Source organism: Ciconia boyciana, chromosome 19, assembly GCF_034638445.1.
Source record: "Ciconia boyciana chromosome 19, ASM3463844v1, whole genome shotgun sequence".
Taxonomy (NCBI): domain Eukaryota; kingdom Metazoa; phylum Chordata; class Aves; order Ciconiiformes; family Ciconiidae; genus Ciconia; species Ciconia boyciana.
In genome coordinates this window covers 4,819,361-4,841,558 of record NC_132952.1, presented here as the reverse complement: position 1 = coordinate 4,841,558, position 22,198 = coordinate 4,819,361, and the positions used below count along the sequence as shown (strand labels likewise).

The 22,198-nt window shown below is 45.1% G+C and overlaps 1 protein-coding gene across 1 annotated transcript in view; it reads left to right on the top strand.

The window, feature by feature from the left end:
- SPSB1 (splA/ryanodine receptor domain and SOCS box containing 1) overlaps nucleotides 1-22,198 on the top strand; it is a 38,989-nt gene continuing 16,791 nt past the window's right edge. Inside the window, exon 1 of the mRNA XM_072883771.1 lies at nucleotides 1-83. The gene's annotated coding sequence lies outside the window, so the exon portion shown is untranslated. The remainder of the gene's footprint in view (nucleotides 84-22,198) is intronic.

Sequence of the window (22,198 nt, the reverse complement as noted above, 5' to 3'; positions counted from 1 at the left end):
CGCACCGCACCGCACCGCACCGCGGCTCCGGGAGCAGCCTCCGGCCGGGCCGCTGCCATGGTCCGGCCGGCAGCCTGGGAACGGTAGGAGCCGGCGGGCGCGGGGCGAGGCGGGCGGCGGGTGCCCGCGGGCCCGGGCGGCTCCGCGGCGGTCCTTTCCCGGGGCGGGGGGGGGGGGCAGCCGCCGGCTCGGCTCCCCGCCTGGGGTCTGGGCTGCCGCGGCCTCCGCCTCCCTCCCTCCGCGGAGCCGCCGCCGTCCCCAGCAGGCGCGGAGCGGGTCTCTCCTCCCCGCTCGCCTCCCGCCCGTGCAGGCTGCCCGGAATCGGGGCCAACTTAAAAAACAACCAACGCCGGGCTGGGGCGAGGCCGAGCCCTCTGACCCGCCCGAGCAGCTCGGAGGCGCTTGCGAAGCCCGGGTGGCTCGGGCACCGTCTCGCGTTTGCTGTGGGGCTGCACGCGCGCGTGGAAGGCCCCGTCCGTGGGGAGCACTGGTGTCAGTGGGGCACGGGCACGGTGGCCGGGCCCGTTGCGCTGGGGCTAACGGGGCACCCGTTGCTCAAGCAAGCATCGGGGCCTGAAGAACTCCGAGCGTTTGCAAGGCTCCTGGAGCTGCGGCTGGGATGCCGTGAGATGGGTGGCTGCCAGAGGCCAGCTGGTGTAGCTGTGTGTGGATTTGAAAAGCAAACACTGATAATGTCAGTTCAGAGATCTTCAACTCATTAAGGAAGTCGGGTTGTTTGTTCAGTGTCTGTGGTTACAGTGGTGGTCTCTGGAGCACACCTTACAAGGCCGAATTAATATGTCTGGTTTTTTACTACATAAACCTATGCTAATACAATGGGAGCTTATATAATCCTATATTTGAAGTACCTAGACTGTTGTTATGAGAAGAGGTTGATCTTGCTGTAGCCTTGTGCTGAAGTATGCCATTTGTTCTCCTTATTACCTGACTGAGAAGTGGGTGGTCAGTGTGGCCGATGACTGGTGGTGGCCGTGCCTGGTTAGAAACCTATGAATTGTCTGAGCCGTTGCTCAAGATAAGGAAGTTTACAAAATGATTGTAAAAATGGGAGTTGCTACCTTGGAGAACGATCAGCTCTCTTTTTCCTCATAGCGATGCAGGATGAATTTATGAACCTTTTGTCCTAGAAGCGATCTTTGCTCTTCCCACCCCTCTAATGTCAGGTTTCTACACCAGATTCTGCGTTGCGAAGCACAGTAGCACAGGCAGCTTAGTCTTGCTGGGTGCAAGTTGACTGCTAAATGACTAGGACCAAACTATATGGAGTTTCCAGTGGCTTGCAGTAAAAGAGGTCTGGCTATAGGATGGATGGGGTCAAAATGGCTGTCCCAGCCTACAAGGAAGGATATTTCTGTGGTGAGTTGATAAGGGAACTACTGGGAATGTGATGGAGCCGTGCTACTGTTTATGAAGTGAATGGCGATGCTGAGAAGCACTTAACTGGCTTGTGGAAGAGCATCTTCTCTGACCAACTAGTGGATACTGTGCCCGTCTCCTCTCTGCTCTTTCGGTATGCCTGGCCACTGGCCCTGTCATGGCTCTCCGTAGTCGTGATGATGGATTCATAAAGCAGCAATTTATTCTTCTCCCCCCTTGAAGACAAGAGATGCGCTTCAGCAGTGTATTCCTCTGGGGGGCATCGTATTGTTGCAGTACATCAGCAGCAGGCTCTTGCAGCCTCTCTCCTCTGCTTTAGAGGTTACTGAAGTGCGCTATAATGTGGTTGGAGTTCGTTTGTAAACTTATGTTAGATACTTCTGAGATGTGGGTTTGTGTTCCAGGAACTGGCTAGCTGATATGTGCTGCATTTGTGTGGAGTCAGTTCACTGCTGCTAGATCCTGGATGTGGAAAATGTGCTCTGCTTGTTGCTCTCCTGCATCTTTTTTTCCCTGGCCCCCTACATTTCCTTTCCTCAGAAAAAAGGGAAAGCAGTCTGCAAGGGCTGCTTGTCTTGTCTTGCAAAGGCTAATTAAGAATTCGTGAAGTTACCAGAATTAAAAATCTGTAGCTAGTGAGCCAGCCAGGACACTGTGTATGCCAGGCTTTGGGAGTGAGTGCAGACCATGCTGACAGTTAATCTTCCAAGTCACAATGTAGTTTTTGAAGAATATAAGAAGTGGAAGGGAGTATGCTCTGTGGCTGTCTGAGGCTTGTGTCTCAGTCAAATTTTGTGGCTGGTGCCACTGAATACGCTGGAATTGGCACCTGATAGTCTAGCTGTGATAGGCCGACGCAAGTCATGCTTATAGTTTTGGGCTGTAGTACACATGTACTGACTGAGTCTGGAGTCACTGAGGGCTTGTGTTGACAAAGGGAGAGAGGATTAACTGGTGTTGGCAGGGAGTATCAATGAGATGACCTCAGCTGGGCTGTGCTTCTCCATGTCCTGTGGAAGGAGGCTTGTACATGTATTAACTAGTAGAGTGACATAGCATTATAGCAGTGGAGAAAGAGCTTACTAGACCTGCATGGATTATACTAATAAGCTCTGTTTTGGTATGAGTTTCCCTAACCTTGACTCTACCAAAGGCTCGTGGTGTATGTGGCTGGCTGTGAAATTGCTGCCCTGCTCCTTTATATTTGCAGGCATGTGATGTGACTTAGCAAGTTAAGTTGCTGGTACAAGATACAAGTTAGACACTAGTTGCTTCCAGACAAAGCTGTGTAATGCCTGCAGAATAAAAGTGAGTAAGTGTCTGAGAACCAGGGTTACCAAACTGCAGTCACTGGACTGCTTTGCTGGTGGTCATTGCAGAATGGCCTGATGTCAAGGTGTTGAGTCACTTCCAGTTACACTGCTCTGAGCACCAAAAAAATCTTCCCTTGAGTTACTCCATGTGTCTAACTGCTACAGCTGCTACTGTTTCAATAACTAATTGCGGGGGGGGGGGAGGAGTACAGTTGTCCTTAGCAAAGAAGGGATATCTGTTACAGAAGAGGGTCAAAGATACTCTACTGAATGTGAGAACCTAGCTTAAAAGTACTAGTTTCCAAGCACATGGTGGGGGAAGAAGTGCCACCGTTAACTGTGTTCCCCAGGGGCTACTAAAGCAGTGTCACCTCTTTAAAAGAAGTAGGGAAGGACTGTTCATAGATTGCCTTTTAACTCTGTACTGCTCTGCCCTCATAGGTAATGCTTTGGAAGCTCCTGGGCTGAAGTAAATTGGTCTGTTGACTTGATCAGGAAATGATCTTCCAAGTGATCATACTCTGGGTGAAGTCGTATCAAGCCCAGAAAGGATATCTAACGGATCTGTTTTGGAAAGATCTAGCAGTCCTGTTGGGCAACTGAGTATGATGGGAGATTAAAGGAAACTCACTGTTGTGCATGGCAGGATGCCTTCCTGGAGGAATTACAGTGAGTTGTAGAAATTAAATATAATGTATAAAGGTAGTGATGAGTGTGACTGAGAGGCAGCCTTGTCTTACACATGGGAGGAGAGAAGTGCAAACCAAGTTGTCTGAAGGATACAAGCGTGCTACTAGAAACCAGGATGTTTCGTTTGGTGCATACCATTGGGAGAACGTATATGGTGTTCTTGTATGTCTGCTCCTGCTTGCCTTACAGCTGAGAGGTCAAGAACAATCTGTTATCTACCCCGATCGTGATCCTTCCACCAAAGGACAGACTGAAACACTTTGCTTCTGCTGTGTCTCTGCACAAACAGCTTCATAAATGTCACGACGAAAAAGTTTGAGAGCAAGAGAATGGATGTCTGTCAGTCTAGCTCTCACTGACTTTCTTTTGTCCTAGTTATCTTCCCTGATAAACTTGCAACTCTGTAGTAAACACTCAAACACATGTGGTGTTAGGTATATGTTTGTCTGACAATTCTTCCCTGACTTGGTTGCAGGAATTGACGTTCTTGGTGGCAGTGAAATCTTCCTCCTGTGCAGTGATTGGAATAACTGACCAAGTACCAAAGTGCTAACAAATCCCTGTTCATCTTCATAGGCAAGGCTTGACTTCCTTCCCTTGCGGTCAGTCCAGCTGGACGCTTCTTTTCCTTCTTGTTGAAATATGAAGGTTTCTTCATGTCAACGGAAATGTCTGTTGCAAAAGCATCCTATTATGGGGGATTTAAAAGCCAGCAACTTTCTAATAGTGACTTCTTAGCTAGTCACTAGACAATCTGTCCCCATTTGCCTGAAACGGGGATACAGTGTGAGCTTGAAACAAACCTGTCTGAGCTCTGGAAGCAGGCTGTGCTAGTATGGTTTTGATCCTGAAGAGGTTCAGGAGTTACTGATGCTCTAGAGCTGCCCATCTGGAAAGAGTGTGTGACTAAGGAGTGTTTTTATACAGTGAATGTGATTTAAATCTTAATTCTGGGTGTTAATTGGGTATGGGAGCTGCTTTCTTCTGTGGCTGTGGGGTGGCATAAGCTGCCTCAACTCTGTGTAGCATTTAAGGGAAGGAAATACAGCAGACTTTCCCTAGTAAAATAGATTTGGTGTGAGCTGGATGCTATATCGAGGTCCACCCCCAGCATGTAAAGGCAGTGAGTAAGGGTACTGACAGAACAGCCAGCTGAACCATGAATAATGTCCTACTGTTGAGCTGAAATCGAGTAAAACTTCAACTCTCCCAGCCCAATGGACTGCCTGGGTACTGCAGGCTGCCTTTGCAGAGGCCCCTTCTTTGGAAAGAGTGCAGAGAGAAGAACAATTTCTTAGCGCGTTAACAGTACGTTTGAGCTCTGGGCCTGGACCGCTGGGATGAGCAGATGCAAGTGCTGGCTAGTGAGATGGGTGCTTGGTGCTGTCTCATGACTGCTGGGGACAGTTTTTTGTCACATGTTATCATGCTTGGGATCGGGCTTAAGGTCCAGAGCTTTCCAGGCCAGTTGGTGCTTGTGGCAATCTGACAGTATTGTGTGTGCCCCAGGGAGTGTGGTTTAGAGGGATGAGGGTAGGGCTGCAAGCCAGGGACAGCTGTGGGCTAGTCCTTTGTATACATCTGACTTGATGTGTGGCCTTGCTTCAATCCCTCAATGTTTTGCTTTAGGGCTTTTAAAAAGGGAGAAAATAAAGCTAATGCTTTTCTTGTCTGATCACCTTTGGCAGGGATGGATACTAATACCATGTTTTATTTAATGGGCTCTACGCTGTGGCTCATCAAAGCAGTTGGAATAGAAAAGACTTATGATGCAGGGATTTCTGGCAGTGGGGTGGAAAAGGTGGGAAATGTCTTTTCTGTCCACAATGTGGAAGTGCCATGGCTAGGAGTGGGGGGCTTAGCATGCCATCGACTTTCTAGAGTTTCATTCATGTGGTAGATGTCTTGCCATCCTCCCTTCTGGTTTTGTGTGTTGTGCTTAAGCAGCATTGAACTTCGGCTTCAAAGATTTTTGGATTAACGTCTTTTTCTGATCTTCATAGAGAAACAGCCACCTGCCCTTGCCTTACCTTTTTTCCTTAACCCTGGAGAGTCTTGTCCACTAACATTTTGTTGTCTTATGGCTCTGCTAGTTTTCCCTCTTCTAGGATATGGGAGGACAGACTTCAAACTGAAGCAGTGCTGCTACTGTATAATAGTAAGGCTTTTAACCTGCAAAACTTTCCCTGGGAGGAGAAAAAAAACAACTAAAAACCCCCACCACCATCTGCCTGATTTCAGAGAGCAACAACTTTTGACTTGAGAGCTTTGGGGCAGAAGGTGGTAATGTCTGAATGGAGTTACCAAACATGGGCTTTTTCTTTTAGCCTGGGAGGGGAATTTGATGAAGCTTGTAAGTCAGAGCAGCTGTGTAGATGTTAGTTTCAAACTGCTTTCTTTGGATAGCTGGTATGCTATCAAGTCAGAAATCTGTCCTGAGGAGATCCCAGATGGGGCCTTGACACCATAAATGTACAAAGGCACTCAGTTGCACAAAAACTGCAGAAACAACTTAGTTCTAAAGAACGTGAGCTGCAGATGGTAAACAGCCAAGAAAAGCAAGCAAGGGGTAAGGCCAAGCCGCCTTCTATATGAGAAGGCTACATTGGTCTCAGATGTTTAGAAATTCTTAGTTTTAAAGTTTTGAGAACTTCACTGTGGATAACTTCTGGTTTGAATGGCCTTTTGGAAGTTAAACTCTACATTAAGTAGAGATGTGAAAAATGTCTGGATTCCAACTACAGTGTTTGGAGGCTTGAAGGAAGTCCTGGAGTTTGCCAAAGTGCAGCTCTTACCTAGATACCCTAATTCATTGTCATAGAGTGCTTCAGGATCCCTGGCTTTGTAGTGGTGTAGCCCAGTGAGCTGTGCTGCAGGGAAAGAAGCATTGCTTCTCAGTGAGAAGAGAATAATGACCCTTGAAATGCTTCCAAGCAGTAGTCTTTGGTCCATACTATGGAGGAATTGGGACAGTTGGTATGTGGAATGGATGGGGTTGATGCATGTTGTCAGCAGTTCTACATGGGGCCTCTCTCTTTGATAGACAGTCTCCTCATGCTATTTTAAGACTAAACTGGTCATGTTATTGAAGTTGGACAATGAGGGAGGGATTGCTTTATTCTGTACTCATCCCAGGCACTAGTACATCTGGGACTTGAAGTTTCAAATGGTGCCTATGTAAAGAAATACCTAAAACTTTGTGGACCCACTGGTAAGGGGCAAGCTGAACTGGGAGAATTAGTGTTTATGTCCTAGTTCCTGTGAACTGTTGAACAGCTGCAGAAGAAACCTGTTGACAGTTTTGCTGAAAAGAAGTTTGGGGTCTGTGTGAATCCAGAAAGTACCTGGCTAGACTCCTATGGATGGGCAATGTAGTTGCTTGGACTTTCTGTTCTGGGGTTATATAATAGGCATGAGCTGCTGCAGGCTGTGCTGTGTTGTTACCCTACAGCTTGCTGTCAATGTTCTGCACTACTGGCTTGAACACTTGGCTTCCTTGTCTGATGTCCCACACAGTTTCGCTACTCATGTTCTGGGGTTTTCCATGTGGCATGTTGTTCACTTCCAGCTGGAACAAAATGGAGCTGGGGGTGGGAGTGAATCAATCTAATGAACAAGTTTGGGGTTTTTTTTTGTGAGCCAGGGCACTGCTTTCCTCCGTATTACTTCACAGCTTTGTGGAGTGCTGTGTGTGCCTCTTGCAACAAGGATCAGACAGGCAGTTGTAAGTGGCTTCAGCCTCAGACTTGACTCTGGTATTGATTCAGGCACGTGCATCTCTTCAGATCTTGCTCGCATAGCTTAGTTTGCAGCCTAAGAGGAAAAGGGCAGAAGGGCTGCACACATGGCACTGATTCCAGCAGGATATTGCTGTAAGGTTAGGTATGTGGCACGCTGTCTTGCCAATGTGCAGCTGCTGTGTAGAAGTTAAAAAGGGGCAGCTAATCTGCTCTGAAGTGGCTGTGAGTTTGGGTAATGGTGAAAATCCAGGGAGTGAAGGTGGACCGGCATGGTAATATGCTACTGGTTTTCCAAGTCGTGGGTTCGACTTGCTGTATGTTGGGATGGGGAGAAGAAGAAAGGGCAAAATGTGTATCTTGTATTTATTAATATGGGTGAATTTCAGTGGTTGAGGTTTATCCTGGAATTTGGATACTGTAGTTTGTTCTCGATATCTGCTGTAGTTAATTGACTTTGAGGTGACCTACTCAAGGACCAACAAGCTGCTAAATAGTTTAACTTTCTTAACTCGGTGTTTGCAAGAAGCAGCTTTTGAAGGAACTGAGAGCTTTCCTGGAAGGTTCACTCTACATGTTCCCCAGCTGAATCTTTCCTGTTTTATTGAGGTACTGGTGTTCCTCATGTGCTTCTGATCCTCTGGGTATGAGGCATGCCAAGCGGCTGTAAGATGTTGCCTTCCAGTGAGATTGTTGAAGGGGCAGGTCGTATGTGCCCGCACAGGCCCAAATCTGCACTTTTGGCATGAATAACATTAAATCCTGAGGCTTTATCTGAGTAATCAGATAAAGCCTGGTGTGTGGACACTGAACTGGATTTGCAAGAGGCACAGCTTTGTGTGTCAACACTTTAAGTGGGAGGGGACACCTCACTAGAGAGAGCCTGGAAGGAGCAATAACCCGCATCTGCAGGCAACTGATTGTGCAACTACCCTCCTGCTTGCTCCATAGCTAAAGCAGTGCACTGTGTTACTAGGGGAAACGTGCCAAGTATGCTGTGTCACTCCAGGATGGCAGATATGTCCAGATGTTTGCCTACAAGGAACTCCAGAGAATCTGCTGCTTTACTGAGCTTATTCGTTTTAGAAGAGAAGAATCTTTGCTGCTAGGTGTACTTGCATACATACTTAGTGGTATTTTTTCTATAAGGACTTTCTGCTGTATGCATTTTCTCCAAAAAGGAATTTGGCTGTGACTCATGAGGTGTCTTCAATCTTTGTCCCTTGATGTAGGGATATGGTTGTAAGTGCATGCTGGTGTTCCCTTCCCAGCCAGATCCCTCTAGGTGGAACAGCTCAGCTTGCTGCTGTAGGCACAACCATGTGGCAACACATTAACAGTGGGGGCAAACAGAACTTCCATTGACTGCACATTGCTTAGTCAGGGGACATGTGCAGCGTCTCCTGATGAAGCCTAGTAGGCAGAAGCAGGTTTGGGCTTTAGGCCAGAGGGGTGGCATGGCTTTTGGTATGCATCTAGGAACATACAAGAGCAAGATAAGATACGTGGCTTATCCTCAGCTGGACTGTTTTATGGGATAAGTGTAGCAATACTTATCTGTGAAAATGGAGAAGGATGGATGTTATTCGCTTTGCTATTTCTGGCAAGAAACAAGAATTGAATGGCTCTTAGAGCTTTAAGTGGGAAGAGATTTCTTGGCGCAGGTAAGACCTTAGTGGGCACTGAGGAGCGGTATGCTGTAGACTATATATTAAGACTGATGACAAATCCCCCTGTGTATTTGAGATAGGAGAATGGTTTTCAAGCTTATGGTCATTAAGGTGAAGAGGGAAGGATAAGGTATTATAACCATTACTTGTACAGAGACATGTACTCTTACATTACTTGGATAGTGCTGTCTTCAAACCTTCCAAAAATGCCAGCCAACCCCCAGTCTAGACTGTTCTTGAAAGAACACTTGGCCTCATGGGAATCTCCATTTCAAGGTGCAAAACAGTACAGCAGAAGGCTCATCAGTGATTTCACTGTTGAGATGGCTTTTGTGCCAATGCAGTGTTCAATATACTCTTAAACCTTGTTTTGGCATGTCTAAGACGCCCACAAAACAAGCTTGTCATGGAAATTGTGTCTGACCCAGGGTTGTGATGCTGAATAGGTATCAAATGGAAGTCATGTCCTTAGGTCTGAGCGGACAAAGCAGGTGGCCCAGCAGGTGGCAGGCTGGCAGCGGTGAAAGAGATGGCTTTGCAGGTTGCTGAATGTAACCCTTTTTTGCTTGCAAGTCTGATGGAAAAGCTGGGCAGTCCAATTAATACATGACTAGATGCATTTATCCAGGATGAATATCTCTGTAGCCAGCTTTTTCAAGTCCTAGTATGGTCTCACCAAAGCATTGGGATTATCTGTAGTGGATGGGTGTGTAGGGTGACTTCAGCTTATACTTTCATTGAGTATTAGAAGTAGTAGTGTAATGAATTAACTGTAGAAATAAAACTGCAAGGTAAGTTTCTTCTAGTGTGAGGTTTTTAAGGCAGGAAGATACTGTTGGATGTGGTGGCTTTGTCTGATATTCCAGGCATTAGGTATTCTAGAGAGTTTACATCTATTCCATGTTTGGGGGGTTGTGGTGTACTGAATGGTGGGTGGCAGTGGGCTTCTCATTGCTCTAACTGATGCTTGTACCCAGCAACTCTCGGCAAAGCCATCCAGCCTCCTCAAAAGGAGGAGTAAGGACTTCAGCAGCAGCTGAGAAACAGTTGAACATACTTTGGCTGAGACTGACCAGCCTTAGAAAAGATAGAAGCTTAGATACTGAAGGGAGCAGTTAACATAACTGTGCTTATATCTCTACAAGTCTTACTCACTAAACTCTGAAAAAGCAAGGCAGCTAAGCTTTTCTGCTTGTTCCTAAGTATATTGAGTGCGTCTTTAAGAACAGATCTTTTGACTGTTTCTACAAGGTTTTTTCTTCTCTCTATTTCGTAAGTTCTATTAATGTGTTTCAAACTTGGTTTCCTAATTGGAAACTTTCTGTTGATGTCATGGGAGCTTTCTGTGGCCCACATCAAATAGCTTCATTCACCAGGAATTAAGTGACTGTACAAATGTTTATATTAAATGCTTATTTAGAAGGCATGTTGACTTATGAGGACCTATGATGACAGTGGTATGTTGGGAGGATAGGTTGACCATACAGCTTTTGTCTTGCCTTTGAACTGTAAAAGTACAGGAAGCTGTTTAATGCCTAGATAAGACAACTCTGGCTTGCTTACATCTAATGAACTTGTCCCATCACTGACTATCGTGCTGTTTCTTTGTGCTCTTACATTGGAGAGGTTTTTGAATGGGTAACCTTAATGGAAAGGTCTCAGATGGCAATGTCTGGAATAGTCACAGCAGAAAGCTGTTGGCTTAATTACAGGTACTGGAATCTTGCTGTTTTAGAAAGGAAAACCACAGTTTAGTCTGCGGAGAAGTCCTAGGGAGGGAAGGAGGGAGATGGTGAGCATGCATGTTCTTCAAACTCTGCTTACTCAGGCTTCTGTGGTGGCGTCAGGGTATTTGGAAGGTGGAAACAGAAGGGATAAAAACCATCTTAGCATCCCCTCTCACCCTCAAATAGACCTCGAGCAGCGGCCATCTCTTTCCTTCCCTGCAGGAGATTGTGCTTTTTCCGAATTTAAAGGAAAGATCTTTTTGAAGTTGCTTGGGGTGTTATGGAACCTTCCTTATGAACATCATGTGCTAGTAGCTACTGTCTTTGCAATAGACTGTCTTAGCAGGTAGCTAGTCAAAACCTTTGCATCAGGCACCTTTGTAAGACTTACTGGGCTTCTGCACTAAATTTCTCTGTGTACTCTCTGTGTATGCAAGACCAATCTGTTTCATAGTTACAGGGAGAAGAGGGAAGTCTTGTGTAGAGCTGCAAACTGTATTCAGTTACTTCCCTTTTGAGAGGGCAAAATACCTTTGAAAACTTACTGTTGTAACTAAATTACAAGAAGAGCAAGGCCTTAGTTATGACAGATATCTGAAATTAAGCTTATTGGTGGGCAGAATCTTTTTAGGCAAAGAATGCTTAAATACTTTTTCACTGCTCTCACCAAAAGTTACAATATTGGACTTGCTGTCAGACTAAACTGCCTAGAAAGCCAAAAGTGTCCCTACACAAACTTAAACTGTGTTCTCTGGTATGGTGATCTGCCTTGAAAACAGGGTAGATACTTGATACCTAAAGGAAGAAATTCCATTTCCTTTACACAAACTTTCCTTCCAGTATCCTTCCTCAAACTGATGTTGAAGCTGTCATGGATGCTTCCAATTGCAGTCTTTCCATGTTCCAGCATCATGCCTGTTGATGTAACTGTTGATGTTGCTGAGCTGGGAGGCTTTTTGGAAGTGGATGATTAGGGAGAAATATTCTTGTGCCTGGGTGTAAAGATACAAGACTTAATCTTGTAAGGCTGGATGATTATGCTAAAGTGGCCCAGAGTAAAAATTTCTGTGCTTTCAGATGCTATCTGAATAGGCGACAAAGCTGTTTACTATCAAAAAGCCTGTACAAATCTCTCTTCAGCCAATCTATCCTGTCCCTTCAGCAGTATAGCTCCTCTGCATGGTGCAGAGCATGACTGTCTCCTAGCCAGTTGCTCTAGCTGCATGTGCTGAAGCAACTGATCTGAACTGCTACTTCATACTCACTTTTTTCCAATGGAGAGGTAATACCACTATGTAAATTAGCAGTGTCGGACCTAATCATACAGATTTGCTTTGTTGCTCGAACTAAATGATTGAGGTGCAGCTTAATGTTGGCACACAGGAGGTGATGAGGAAGCCATTTAAAATATCACTTGATTTACAGAGCTTAAGCTAGTGAAACTGTTGTTTAGGAATGCATTTCTGAGTGTGTCCCAGTAAGGCTAAGGGACGCATTCCACTCCTTGCCACTTGAACCAGCCACTTTGGACACTAACCAGTAGTGAAGCAACTGTGAACAGTGCTATAGGTGCACTGTAGGTCTTGGTTGTGCTTTTTGGCAAAAACATTTTTTCTGTATTACCACAACTGTTATTTCCAGGAAAAAGTTGCTCTTGGATATCTGGCCACCTCACAGTGCAGATGTCCTCTGAAGGCAGCATGTGTATTCCTGCAGCCACAGCTTGCATAATGTGCTTTAATCCATTTCATTTTGGCATGCTCTGCACTTTCAAATCTGATTTGTCTAGTTGCACTTGCAGAGGGATAACACTTCAAGCAGTCAGGCTAGAAAGGCTTTCTAAAATTGTGCTATGTTATGTGAAGCCTTTTCCTGGGTGATGTAAGAACCCAGCTGAAGCTTTTGGTCACCCTGCCTATCTCAAACAACCATAGCGATTTCCACGGACCCTTTCAGGTAATGGTGAAAGCAAAACATTGCATCATGCTGAGACCGTGCCCAGCTGTAGGCTTCACTGAGATGTACAATGTCTCTCTTCCTAATTATGGTATGTCCCAGGTCAATTATATTTAAACACAGAGTCCAACCATGCCATTAAACTTTTTTGGCTAATGACAAGTCAGAAATCTAGTGAGGCATTGTCCCAGAATGCTCTGCTTTGGGGAGTTGCTGTGTGGGTTCCAGTAAAGCTGGCAGTGTGAGTTGTCTCTTGTGTAATCTGTCTGCCAGGAATATTCTCTTAGCTCAGCACTTTATTGAGAGCTGCTGTGAGATGGCTTGTTGCTTGTGTGTATTCCTGGATGTGGAGGACTTACCTTACTAAGCATCCTGATGGAGTGGTGTGAATATTGACAAATGCCTCAGCACTAGTCTGTTGCATGGTTATGTGGCTCTTTCTTTGGGTTTTTGCTCATATAACCAATGTTTGAGTCACATAGCTGCTGGCAGCTGCCTCAGAAATGAGGTGAACACATCTTTCTAGAGACTGGCAATGGGTTGGGTCAGGCAGAGTGCACTCTGTTGGCTTCTCTTTGCTTGATAGTTTCAAACGGTTTAAAGGTTAGATAGAAGTAGCTTTCTGTATTAACTACTAATCAGTGGAAGGATGGGGATCCATGCTTCCACTGCAGAAATCCTGGGCTGAAGTAAACCAACAAATGTGTGCATGGTAATCAACACAGCTTTTAGATTCTGCAAATCTTGTATTGGATCCACGTTTCCTAGCTAGTTTTCATGTGAGCTGCTTGTACCTTGTACTCTTATGCTAGCTATCTGGTCCTCTCTGGATGCTTGCCCCAAGCTCTAGCAGATGAAGCTTGATGCTACTAAAAAGCATGGGGCAAGAGCAGAAAACAGTCCTTCCCCACCCAAAACCTCAGGATGGCAGACCAAGGTGACCCTCAGTAATGCTAATGAGTCTGCATAGTAAAGATATTTAGAGGGACTTGTCTCAGAGGTACTGGGGGGGGGAGGGGAGGGGGGCAGACAAGAGCAAGTTGCTTATATATACGTCTCCCGGGTTAGATGGTGTGAGCGGCATTGTAGAACATAAAATTTCTGTTTGGTTTGTTTCTAGTGGAAGCCTATCGTACACCACAGCATGGCTGTTCTTCCTAATGTTTTCAGTGGTGTAAAAGCTACCATCTCTTGCCCTAATGTGTGAAGTGCTAGTAAATACACTCGAAATGGCGCACAGTTGACCTGCCCTTGATAGACTTCTGTGTCAAACTTCAATGCCTCTGTTACTGTTACAGGACTGGACTTGAGCAAGTCTAAAAATTTGTGTTATATAACAAACCCATGATGATCCTGACCTGACTGCAAAGAACAGACTGTACTAGGCAGACAAGAAATGCCAATGCTTTTTTCCTTTCCCTACTGGCTGGCTTGCAAGCCATTTATGCCCAAACATTCTGGAGGTGTTCTGTCATGGTGTGACTCTACTTCCTTTTTGCTAAGGGAGATTCCTAGGAAAGTGCTTTCCCTCTGGAGACTTAGAGGGGAAGGGGGAATTGGAAGCTGAAGTGGGGATATTGTGGACTTGAGCAAGCCCAGGTACTTGATTACACTGGGATGGCAAGTTTGGATTTGTCTGGGCTCTTCACCTCATCTGGCTGTTGCAGCAATTGGAGAAGAGAAATTGCATCTTCTGGCTATGTTGTTGGATTTGGAAAGGGTTTTTCCACAGCTTTTGTTATGTTTTAAGGGTTGTTGTTGTTCCCAGATCAAACTTGAATAGAAAACATAAGGCTGCTGCCAGCTTTCTGTCACAGACACCTTTTATCGTGCATTCATCTCTTCCAAGCAGATGCTGCTTTCATTTCTTCTACAGTTTTTGCTACAAGACCAAAATTAACAGCCCTTTGATGCAGGGGAAGAAATTGTATTTCAAAGCAAAGTACCTAGTTAACTTCGATAATAAAACTGTTGTTTTTATCTTGAAGGTAAATCTGTGTTCCTTTGAAACAAATCTGAGGGTTGGAAGCTCCTGAACCCTGCTTGCTCTAAGTTAACATGCAGATCCCTCCTTGGCTGGGAACATCAGTGACTGTTCATTTTGGGTGGGAGGTATAGATGAAGCTGAGCCTCTGAAGGTGAGGCTGTACATGGGGAAGAGGGTGGCAGACGTTAATGTTGATGCACAGTGTTCCTGCAGATAGCTTTCCTTCCAGCTGATTATAAGCCGCAGTGCGTGGCTAATGCTATCACAAGAGTGCCAACCACATAGCTCAAGGTGGAGCACAGCAGGGGGAGGGAGCTGAGGAGTCTTCAGACGCTTCATTGTGGTCGTGAAGCAATCTGTATCCTCTAGCCAGACAGTGTTGTCTTGCCCTCCCTAGCCTTCCTGCCTTCAAAGACTTATACTGAGCATGAGGTTTGTATGAACATCCAGCTTCTGGCTTTCATCTTTTCCACTTGAAAAGATGAGCCCTGTTCCTGTAAGGTGCAATACTTCCTAAAGGGTGATGTGGCTAAGCTGTGTGCATTGGGAGGATTGTTTCCAAGGGGGATGCTGAAGCATGCCTGTCCTCACAGGGAGGGCAACTGGTGGATAAGGCTGAGCCACAGCATTGCTCATGTAGCAGGTGACTTTGGGGAATGAAGAATTCCTAAACTTAGGCCATGGCTGGCTTGGCTAGTGGTCAGGACATGGAAGAAAAGATGTTGCTGTCATCATTTAGCATGTTACAAGAATTATCTGATGCAGCAGAGGCACATCTGATGTGCAGGTTATGGGTCCAAGATCTCATTTGAGAGTAGGGGCAAGGGGAAATACCTCCTAGAAAATGGTAGAAGCCAGCTGCTTTTGGAGATGAATTGCAGAAGGCATTTTTTTGAAAGTGGCAGTGGTTTATTTTTTAAGTCTGCCTGGTCCTACTGAAACTACCAGACTTGCTGAAGGAGGCCACAGAAGGCTTGTTTGCATATAGGTAGGTGCTGGAGGCATTGAAGAATCTGACAGGTTTTCAGCTTAGGAAGCCTAAACTTGATTTAAAGAACCTGTCATGATTGTGTGATGAGCTCCTGCTTTGGACGCATGTGCAGGGGTGTTGACTTCTGAAAACATCCTTTTGCTAAGTGAACAGAATGGTTTCCTAAACAGTATGAAAAAAATAACTTCCTCAGTGACTCAACTGTCTCCTCTTGTGAGGTTTTTGTCTTCAAAAACCTGGTGACACCCTCAGTCTCCATAGACCTCAGGACAGGAAAGAAGCAAATCTGTAGTTTAAGCTGTGAAAGATCTGCTGGGTCTTTATACACAAGCATGTAACTTCAGTCCTCTTTTTCAACACTTAACAAGCCCAGGATGAAGAGATGCGGGTAAACACTGTAGAAGAATGCTGAGTTTTTCCATGTGGCAAGGTAAGACAAAGGCCTGTGAACTAAATCTATGTTTATATTGCTTAGAGTAATTCACTGTCCAGTAAGAAGGCACTAACAGCCAGTACAAGAGGCTGAACTACATTGACTTGTTTAGGATTTATTTGACTTGAGGATTAACACTAAATTCAACCTGAAACTGGCTGATTAAGAAACTGGAATGACTTGAACAGGGAGGAAGATGCATAACCCGAAGCATAAGGAGTTTTGTCACCATGAAGCTTGTCAAGCATTGGAACAGGTTGCCTGGAGGTTGTACAGTCTCTATTTTTGAAGGTTTACAAGAGTAAACTGGATAAAGCTCTGAGTAACCTAGTCTGACCCTCGCTTTGAGGAGGAGAGTGGACTAGAGACCTCCAGAGGTCCTTTCCAGCCTGAATTAGTCTATGATTCTATGAAATAAGCTTGTATAGGCATCTTGCTGTGATATCATCAGAACAGTTAAGTTCTGGAAGTGGGTAGGCTGCTTCATTAGTTGATAGACAACAAGACTTATTTCCTGCATAGCCAGGCTAGAAGCTGGGGTTTTTAGTTGTTTGTTTCCCAGCTTGTCTAAAACTCTCATAACCAATTTCTGTCCTACAAATCACCCTGAAACACAGAGGAGAAATTACTCGTTTCAAGTCTCAGCATCACTACTAAAACGTCTTTAATTAAACATTTGTATAAAAAAAGCTTTCTTCCAGTCTTGTCTCAACGTCAAAGGTGAGGTACAAAACAAAATCTGACTCCGATTTGACTTCACAACTACCCCCTATCCTGCAGTATTGCTGAATGCTTAGTAGCAAGACCTTTTGCTTTGACAATAGTATCGTTCCCTTTAGAGCAGGCTGTCCTTGGAAGGACACCAGTGTTTCTAGGCTCTCAAAGCAGCCACATAAGCTTTCTTTATCTTCTTTATCTCTGAGCCCATCCATCCCTATGTCAGGAGGTTTTGTACAGTCGTCATACAGGGGTTTGTTTTGTGATAGCAATTGGCACTACTTGATACAATGCTATGCCTCTGAATCCTTTGAAAACTTGTTGCAGTGCTGTGCAGTGTAGCTCTTGGTAGTTGTTTGTCCCTTCTGGGATGCTGGAAGAACGTGGTAGGAGAGACAAAACTGGTGGATCCTTTCTCAGGCAGCAGTGAAGGACTAAGTTTTAAGAAAGCAGGCAGTATGCTGACCAAGCAGCTTCCCTCTGCTTTCTGGATGTATAGGAAGGAGCAGCATCCTGAATTGTGTCCTTAAAAGGTGTTTGGGATGTGGGGGAATGATTAACAAGGCAAACTATCTTTCTCCTCAGTATTGTAGGAAAAAGTTCATATCCTTTAAATCCCCAGGATGACAGATCTGACGTGCAAGGTATAACTAAGATCAGTCAAATGTAGCTTTGGAAGATGTTTTTCTTCCCAAGCAATCCTGCCCAAGGCCTTAGCAGCCATGCTGCCTACCTTTCAGGCTCGTTCAATAAGACAAGATATAAAATGAGTTACTGAACTGCAGTGCTTCTAGGCTTGGCACTTAGTTTGACTGTTTGATGTCAGCCCCTCTCTAAAGAGGGACAGGACTATCATGATAGGTCGAAGGAGCACAACCAATTTAATCTCTTGACCTGGTGGTGAAAGGGTGGAGGGAAACCTTCTGTACAGGCTGAGGCAGGCTGCTGGTGACAAGGTGCTGCTAGCAGCAGTTTTTGAGCTGGTGGAAGGAAAGAGCTTTGGGAGAAGTTGTGCTTGTTATACTGCATCCTTCTCTGCCCTTTTTTCTACTGAAAGCTCTGCATAGATTGGGTTATGCTATAGCACTGGTCACATGTAGAAAGACACAGTAGCTATGCAGAGGTCCTTAACTGCATTAAGCTCCAGGGTTATAGAAATAATTTTCTTATGTCTCATGATTTGATTGTCATAGTATCTGATCAGGTAGAAAAGAGTCAGTCAGGAAACTCATTAGCTCGTGCCTGAGGGCCTTGCTTATTTCCTCCCTGAAAAGCATGCATAGTTACATGGGAGTCTTTCTACATCCATCCTCCTGGCTGTGGTGGGATTGCTGTGACAGTAGAGGTCAACACAGTGACTAAGTGCAGACTGTAAAAAGGAGGATGAAAGGGATGAACTTGGAACTGGAGCATGATTGCTGAATGTGAGGAAAAGGATGCCAAGTGAGTTGCTGAGGATGCAAATGTAAATAAATTGTAAACCTGGAGGAGAAAGAAAAGCTAACTTGCTTCCTTAAATGTCAGGGACAAAGCAGCTTATTGTGAGGAGGACCTGAACACTGTCCTGCTCGGTGTCAAGTGTGCTGGGCCTTGGAATTTCCTCCTCAGCAGCAGGCAGTTTGTGGGCCATCCTCTGTGGTCCTGTTGTTCTCCTTTTGCCCCAATTCTCTCCCTGCGATGCAACGATGAGAAGTGTGCAACACTTTCATTGACCTTCTACTTGTGCAAAAAGCATTTTCTCATACCCTACGTGGTAGGTTGGTAATGGTATTGCTGCCCATCGAAATGGGGGAAGTGCAGATCCAAGGAAGTGATGTGCTGAAGCTTCCCCAGCGGAGCGGCAATGAAGCAGGGATGGAACACAACTTCAGTTCTGCACCATAAGGCCCTGCTTTTGCTGTGACTGAATGTGCTGCTCTGCCCTCTTTTGCAGAGAACAGTATTCTGTTTGTGGTGCTGTAAGAATCTAACGCTCTGCTTGGAGGGAGCAGAGAGACACTGTTGTAATGGACCAAGAATTATTTGTTTCTAGTAAACGGCCCAGATTTCAACTATGCTTTTTCCATAGTGCTGATGAGCGGTACCAGACACTTGCACAACTTCCCCTCTGGCATAGATGTATTTGATGTTGATACATGTACTGAAGCTTCAGACACAATAAACCTATTTGAGGGCAACAGGCTGAGTAATCTGGTGCTTGGCAGCTGCTCTGTTGTGGGGATTTTTGCTTTACTGTTAGCAGTGCTTGTGACATCTTTAAATGAAAAGAGGAAGGAGGAGGCAGTAGCTGGGCAACCTTAATGTTAAAATAGCTCAAACTGCAAATAGTTTTCCTGGGAGAAGGAATCCTGCTGGATTCCACATGTCTCCTGACAGGGTATACTGTATTGCTTTTAGGAGCGGGGATTGAAATCCTCACAATCTGCTGTGTACCTTAAATTTTCAAGCCATCTATTTGAGAAAATGCTGCTTTTCAGGTGTATAATACTCAAATCTGTGACTCAAATACAGTGAGGGCTCAGTTCCTGTTCTCATGCAGGTATCAGTACTTGGTGTGTACTAGATGACTTCGCTGAACTCTTGACGGGCTCTCTGTGTTTACGGAGGTGTTGTGCATTGCCTTATTCTGCCCACTGAAAGCAGCACAGCAGCTATCCTGGAAAAAACTAGGATGCTAAACTAGTGCTTCCAGCAACTGGGATAGCATAGTTTTACTCTTAAGCCTATGACAAGCCCAACCATGTTGGTTCCCCCATTCCTTCAAACACATAGCATACGAGTGAGGCTTTCTAAAAATTTGCTTCTAGGCAAAAGATAGCTAAAATAGGAGGCTGACTGCCCATGAACTGGGAGAGGATAGCACAAGATGCAGCTGTACAAGTGTCTTTGCTCTGTCCTGCTGTCACCTAGGAAGGAGACAGAAAGGGAGTTTTGGTAGGTGACTGCTGAAAACTTTAGCGTGGATTTCTTTTAATGCAGCTGCTGCTAGCATTAAACCACAGTGATTCATTGTTAACTATTTCAAGGGGAAAGCAGTGCTTTGTTACGAAAACTTTTGTCCTGATGGCTTATTTTGGCCAATCTTGCAGTCATAGCAAAAAAGCGCTTTTGACACAGGAATGGAAACTCTGGACAGAGGTAGAAATCTCAAGCTTCATTCTTTCCACCCACTGCTCCTCTTCCCATCTACTGATTATCAGACAAAACTAATGAATCAGGATACTTAAATGGACATAAGGGATGGACAGTGGGCTGTGTAGGATGCAAATTAGTAAGTGGGAAATAAATAAAAGCAGGGAGCTCTTGTGCCAGAGGGTAGCTTATGGATTATGTGGGCTTCTTTAATGCAAATAGTTCTGATCATAAACATCTACTATTTAAAATTTATGGTGGTTTAATTGTGGAGGAAATGCCTTTCTAAATGCAGCCTGTCTTGGGATGTTACGGCTCCAGTGCTGGAGGGAAGGAGGGAGAAACATTAGGCAGGCATGGCAACTTGGCCAGGTGCTGACTTTATTTTTCGAACACCAATGCTGAACAGTTTACTACTCTACCTCTTGAATGGCTTCTGGAGGGTAGTGGCTGTCAAAATAATTGCTGCTTGCTTCTGCTCCTCTTGTGAGCTGGGGCAAATGTCTGTAGCATAGGGTGGTGAAACAGCTTGGGGAACAATATTATCCTGGATTGGTTCCCCAATTCAACCTTCAGTGTGATTGCACTAATGCTTGCATTGGTACAGCGGTGTGGGGGAGTGGGATGGGAAGGGCTGGAGGAAGACAAAACACTAACTAATAGATGGTTGGACTGTGTGGTTTTCATTGCACTGGAACAAAGCCTGACCTGATGATCATCCTCTGGTCCAGCCCATAACTACAGTGAAAGGGTAGACTGTCCTGCTTCCCCTGCTTCTCCCCACTTCCAGATCAGTTTTCAACAAAAGCTGAGTAGCTAACCAACCTCGTCACTGTGTTTGAAATACTTTTGAATGAGAAGCTAAAGCAGACTAGTGTTGTAGTTTAACTTTGTCAGGGCAGGTCCCTCTTCAGTCCTTTGTCATTCTTGTTCATTTTCCTGATGCTACTTGGACCATCCTTTGTTGATAACTTTGCAATTTAGGTTTTAAGGCATGGTTCAAAGGTAGACTTTCTAAATGCTTGTTCTTCTCTTGACCTTTTGTGAGCATGGACTAAGAGCCCTGGAAGACCCTGGGACTTGTTCCTGAGTAGCCATCTAACCTACAGGTCCTGAAGATAAGCTCCTTTGAGACACTTCCTTGCTGGCTGCATTAGCACTTGGCTATCTTGGAGTTGCAAAGCTCCTTGTACAGATAAAATGACAGCCCTGTTCTCTGAAAGGCTTTTTATCTAAGGGCAATACTATACGGTACCTGAACAGAAGCCTCAGTATAATCCTTGGTTATAGAAGAATTTCTAAAAACTGGGCTGTTCTTTAATTTTAAGAACGTCTGGCAACAGAAAAGCAGCATGGAGTTGGCTACTAAAGGACAGGGAAGTTTTAAGACAAGTACTCTTAGGCAGTGTACTTGGTAGTTCAGTCCTGCAAACTAGTCTTTCAAGTGCAGCTTGTTTATAAAACCGGGGAGTTTTGTGTTTGCAATGTGCCAAGCATAGATTTCAACTTTACAGGGATGCAAAGCTCTTTCTGGAAGCAGTGCTTGTTTACACACAGTCTCAGTAACATAAGGAAAAATCAGTTGAAGGTGGTTGGACAGGTACAAAGGTGTAAGAAAGGTGAACTTCTGGACAAGGTGAGAAAAGGTTGCATGTGACCTTTCTTCCTGCTACCTATGTGACTTATTTCCCATAGTACTTAGTCCGCAAGCAGATCACAGAGCCATCTCTTGAGTGCATGCAAAGAAATCAGAACTGCAAAAAGACAGTGCCTTTTGCAGGTGACTTCTGCAGTTGGTGTATCTATGCTAGCCTCATTTTTTCTCCTTGGAATAAGCTCTCTCGAGACACTAGGGCCTTTTTCTTAAGGCAAAGACTGCACTGAAGCAACCTGGGAGCAGCTTCCATAGTCGTATCAAACAGTCTTAATTTCAATACAAGCAAACTCCATCCCCAGAAAATGGATTCTTGACACAAGCAGTGAGGAAAAGCATCACTTGTCTGATGGATCTAGCCTGGAAATGATACCAGGAGCTAAAAAAATATGACTTTGCCAAATATGACCAGTGAGATGAGAACCCAGTGTGTGGGAAGTATGTCTTGCCTGGTCTGGAAGACATTTGATCTGGTGCTGCTGTGTTCTCTAAATGGATATCTGCATGCTGAAGCATGGAGAGAACTTGCTATGCTGGTGGAACACGTAGCTGTGGCCTCCCATAAGCTGCTCAAACCAGTGCATCAGCCATAAACAGCTTGCACTCCAGAATGGCTGTGCTGATGACCATGTGCAAAGTCGGAATAGGGCTGTACGTAAGGGCATAGTAATTGCAACAATTTAGTAGTTTTTCTCCAGGCTCTCCATCTGCAGTGGCTGCGTTGCTTTGTGCCTCTGCTGTCACATCTCCCTATACTTTCTCACAGGAAGAAGGGAACTGCATGGATCTTCCT